The sequence below is a fragment of the Lygodium microphyllum genome, chromosome 26, assembly GCF_053477565.2.
Source record: "Lygodium microphyllum isolate KBCC chromosome 26, Lygodium_microphyllum_v1.1.10, whole genome shotgun sequence".
Lineage (NCBI taxonomy): Eukaryota > Viridiplantae > Streptophyta > Polypodiopsida > Schizaeales > Lygodiaceae > Lygodium > Lygodium microphyllum.
Window position 1 is genome coordinate 35,940,580 of NC_141160.1, and position 5,873 is coordinate 35,946,452.

Below are 5,873 nucleotides of genomic sequence, written 5' to 3' on the forward strand. Positions count from 1 at the left end.
GACATTACTCATAATTTTCCCAATTTTCCGAAGCCCAAAATATAATTTTTCCCTATTTTTTAGGGTTTTTCCATCATTTTCTTGTAAATTTCCCCATTTTCTCCCATTTTTTAATTGCTGAAAATTAAGTTCAGTTTATGGGCTGTGGCCCTTACTTCATTTCAGCAGAAACAGAAATTTTAGTAGGTGTGGATTAATTTATTGCATCATTTTTAGCCCAAAAAACCCTATTTTCCTTCATTTTTATGGGTTTTTCGTGTCTCGATTTTCTATTTTCTGCTATCCCACACATGTTTTTCCTGATTTTTAAATGATGAACAGCTAGAAAACAACTCAAAGCACGACATACTCAAAACTCAATCCATATGAACACATTTTTATCAACCAAATTTGCGTCAAAAGGCCATTTCCTTTGTAAAAACAATTATTACCGTGTCTTGCGGGTTTTTTCATTAAATTTGGCGCGTTCCCTGACTGATTTCCAACCATGAATTCTGCTTGGAATCAGCAATCTACAATGGTTTTGCATTGCTCTTTCATCCCGTCAAGAATCGGCATCCATCCGGCCGTCCATCTCCATCCTATTCCTTCAAGCACGAACGGGGGCTAAGAGGAGAGAGAGGGAGGAGAGAGAAAGACTGATTTTCTCTCTCTCTCTACAGTCCACCATTGCGGGAGCGGAGACCGGCGATTTGATCGGCACAATGTCTTGATCGGGCCTGAGTGCTCGTAGCTATGGCTTACATGTAAGCCATGAATCGATTATGGGGGGGGGGCCGTTTTTTTTTCCGCCGCGTTGCAGACGAGTTCATGGGTTCGCCTATTTTCGTCAATTTTGGGTGGGGGGCTCCCAAAGGGCACCCCCCACTAATCACACCCTTTGGCATTTCAACTTTGGCCACTCACTTGGGCGTCCCGGTCGGTTTTTGGCTATCTTCCACATTCGGACTCCGAACTTCGATCTGAAAATTCCTGTGAGCTCGTCTCAACATCCCGGACAGGCCTGCAGCTTCACTGACTGGCACGGGCGCACGGAAAAATTATGAAAATTCACGGAGTGTCGCACGGGCGCCCGTCAAGCACTTAATGCTTAAAATCGTCCTAGGTCGAGCCGCCGCCTTCGCGATCTGGTATTTTTCCCTGCATTTCCACATTTTTCTGCTATTTTTAGGCACGTTTCGGGGCCTAAAAACCATCCTTCAATAGGAAGTTTGTACGTAATTTTTCATTACTTGCTTTACCATTAACCAAACTTCTGAAGAAAGGAATTGTTTATCATTGGTCCGAAAATCAACAGAAATCCTTTGACTTATTGAAACATGCATTAACCCATGCCCCTGTTCTACAGTTGCCTGATTTTAATAGACCATTCTTTCTAGTAGTGACCGATGCTAGTGGATCAGGAATAGGAGCTGTACTTATGCAAGACAACCATCCCATAGCCTATTCTAGTTGTAAGCTGAAACCTTCTGAATTGAAATATTCCACATATGACAAAGAAATATTAGCAGTTGTACAAGCATTAAGACAGTGGAAACGCTACTTAATGGGTTCAGAATTTATGATTAAGATCGATCAGCAAAGTATTAGACATTTACTTAGCCAACAGCAAATCTCTGACCGACATATCAAATGGGCATCCTTTATTCAAAGTTTTCATCCTATCATTCAATACCAACCTGGAAAAGAAAATGTAGTGGCTGATGCATTGAGTAGAAGACCTGCCATACATAACATTTCTCTTATATCTTTTGATTCTTTGATTGCTATGAAAGATACTTATCATCAGGATATTACTTTTCATGTTGATTGGAATAAATTAGTTCAAAATAACTTGATTCCTATTGATTCATTGTCATATAATGATGGATTTATGTTTTATGAAAAGAGATTGTGTGTTACAATTCCATTCCGATCTTTTGTTTTGAATGAAATTCATTGTCCCCCATATCAAGGTCATAGAGGTATCATATCTACTTTACGTACGTTAACTGAAGATTTTTATTGGCCGCATACGGACACTGATGTATCTAACTTTGTTTCTGAATGTTTGATTTGTCAAAGAGTTAAGAGACATCATGGTAAATAGTATGGAGTACTTATACCTTTGTCTATTCCATCTAAACCTTGGGAACAAATTTCTATGGATTTCATTATTGGATTACCTAATACTAAATCTAACCATGATATGATTTGGACAGTAGTAGATAGATTTAGTAAACAAGCATATTTCATACCATGTAAGAAAAGTTTAACAGCATCACAAGCAGCACAATTGTTTTTGAAAACTGTTTTTACTAACCATGGATTGCCAAAAGTTATTATTTCAGACCGTGATTCTAGATTTTGTAACAACTTTTGGATTACTCTATTTGCTAACCTAGGCACAAAGATTGATTTCTCATCTGCATTTCATCCTGAAACTAATGGACAAACAGAAGCCACTAACAGCACAATTCTAGATCTTTTACGTGCATATACTATTTCTAAACCTCAGACATGGGACACACATTTGCATTTATTATAGTTTGCATATAACAATACACCACACACATCTACAAAGAAAGCACCGTTTGAAGTGATTTATGGATATAGATTATCTACACCTGTTGCATCTTTGTCAAATAGAATTCAGAGTACTGATGATATTGCTAGTATGCATAACACTATTTTTTATGAGGTTAAAGATATGATTGCTAAAGCCCAGCAATCATATACCAAACAAGCCAATAAGAAAAGACAAGCAATGAATTTCAAAGTTGATGATTATGTTTGGTTGAGAATAGAAAAACGTAGACTACAAAGTGTAGATAGACACCCAGTTGTCAAATTAGCCCCTAGATTCTATGGACCATTTAGGATCATTCATAAAATTAATGACAATGCATTCAAATTAGAATTACCACCTCATTGGAAAATTCACAACACATTTAACATTAGTTTATTGAGACCATTTAGAGGCCAATTACCTGTACATCCTGTTTATGAAAACCCACCTTTGTTAGAGAAAGAGATTCAAATACTTGAACCAGAAGCTATCATAGACACTGACTTTATGACCACTAAAACTGGCCGAAGATATTCTAGATATTTAGTTAAATTTAAGAACCATCCTGTAGAGGAAGCACAATGGATGCACGCTAGAGATTTAAATGCTTTCCCCACTCTGTTAGCTCCACATTGAGCTAATAGCAATTAAGGTCAATTGCTATCCCACCCCGGGGGTATGATGCCAGGAGGCATATTTCACGGTGGATTCCGTAAACTTTGATGACCGGGGCTCATACACAAAGTGGATTCTTTGTGCGAGAAGTTGATGGGGACGCTTGTCCTTTTCGGGTGTTTCATTAATTTAGTGTGTACATGGGTGATTCCATAGCGGGTGATTCCGCAAAATGCATATTAAATTAATAAACGTTTATGAGTTTAGAGTGCACACTCGTAATAAATTAAGGTTAGGATTTATTTCTAACCAGTTGATTTATTTATGTAGCTGAAGACTGCTAGGTATTCACTTTTGTCAGTTTAATTGTATTATTTTACTAACGATTGTGAATGCTTCAGTTGATGTGTAGAGATAGCAGTAGTGGCGGAGGAAAGCATTGGAGGATAGCGAGTATTCGATTTATGGATTATATTTTGATAGGCGCCACGCCTATATTTTGTCATGCCTATTTATTGAGGCATCGATTATTTATTATTATTTTGTATGCGCATGGACGCACGGTTATGTTATTTCTATTTGGACATTGTATTGGGCGTGCCAGATTCTTTGGGCACCGTCCATTAGCTTTATTCCTATTTTTGTGTAAAAGCAAACTTAAAAGCTAAAAGCTTGCTATTTTGTAATTTGGGCTATTATTTGAGTATGAAGATGAATAATACATAAAATACATGCTTTGTGGAGCGCTCACACAAGGCATGGGGGACATTGCACCCAATTGGTCTCTTGCTCTTATCATTCATGCTTTTTACCTTGTAATTTGTGCAAAAAGTAGAGTTCATTGTTCTTGGGGACCTTCCGGCATTCACTACGCGAGCATACAATGTCCAATCTGCGCACCACTTTGACTTCGACATATAATCCAAAAGGCAATGGGAAGAGCGAAAGAGGCCATCTGCCGATTGTGAAAGCCTTGGCCAAAGCATGCAGTGGATGGGTCACGGAGTGCCCTAGGTTGTTGCCTTATGCCTTATGGGCTAATCGCACTACTCATAGTGTGACTATAGGTTATATGCCAGTATAGTGCTATTCGCAAGGTTTCCAGATGATGGTTTGGGCCCTATTTAGTACAGCATGTCCATGACAATGCTGCATATTCCTTGGCCAAGCTTGATGGTAGGACTGTGCGGATTCGGATTACAGGCGAGAGGATCAAACTATTTAAGAGAAGAGATAATGGAGCCTATGCAGTCGAGGAGTTGGATGATACGAATTATGAAGGACTTGAGCCAAGAGATAATGAAGATGAAGATGTGGACATTGCAGATGCTTTTACAGAAGATGAAGAGATTATATTGGCCATTGAGCTTGGCAGTGATGAGGATGGGTAGTTGTGGCCCATCCAGAGGATGTGTAGGTTTGGAGGGGGTGGATGTTGTGACGCTGCGCGTCCACCAATGCAAATATGAGGGCAGAGTTTTTTGCCAAGAATTTGATCATATTAGTTAGTGTCATTAATATTTTTTTTTCTGTTATGTGTGTATCTTTTGTGTTTGCATTTGCATGATGCACAAGCACCTGTAGTTAGGCTAGGCACATTCTCCTTAGTGCATTCATAATTTTTGTGAACATCGTTTGATTGGTTGCATATCATGGATTCTGCATTGCATTTGATCTCAAATTATGAGTGATCATTGGACACGAAATTCTTTCCCAAAGCATATTTTTAGGATACATTGCATGGAAGCAACAAGAAGGAAATTTCAGTTTGATTGAATTGACAAAAGACTTAATCAAGGCTTGGAAGGGAGGTAAGAACCATCTGACTAGCTTGTATTATGGAGCTATTGTTAGGTTTGGCATAGTTGCTGGAGCTCATCTACTGGTGTCTTTGGAAAAGATTCACCTTAAATTTGCTTACACGGCTGCTTTTGATCACGGGCTAGGTATAGGTTTCAACATGTATCCATTATTTTTCTTGAGTCTATTGTTGCAACTTTTCAAGTTAGATGGACTTATTGAGAAAAGCTAGTCTTGAGTGTCATCATTAGTGCAGTTTTGAAAAGTTTAACTATATTTTAGTTCGCCAAGAAAGGCTTGGGATCACTTGCCATTGCCTTATATGAAGTGCCTGAAAGGAAGGAATAGAAGTCCGATGGTTGTGACGGTTTGTACTCCCTTTTGGATCCTCCACACGATGATAGTGCTAAGACAATTCAACAAGTTTTAAACTCAGGTGTCAATATGAAGATGATATCAGACGTTCAAAAGTGACTGAGAATGACGTAGGCATTGCAAGAGACGGTGGCCTGATTGGCTCCCGAATATGATGAGATGTCGAGGTGCAGCAAATAGGCGTCATCATTGACGATACTGCCTGAGTTGTCGAAGGCCTAGCAGAAGGTGAATTTATCATCAAGCTTTTTCCAGGTGTCAGAGTCGACGAAGTGGCGCTTCAGCCACTTGGAGACGTTGCCCAAGTGGAGCTCTCGGAAGCCTTCCCAGCCCCTTGATTGGTCACCAGAAACGCAAACACCGAGAAGCAAAAGAGCATATCAGCTGCGCTTTTATATAATTTGGACACAACTCTCTACGAAGGCATCTTTTAACCAATCACAAATTTCCAAGATTGTTTTAACACCTATATCATTGATCTACTCTAATGCAGTTCGTCGACTCATGATTCAAGAGACGGACAGACATGCAACAT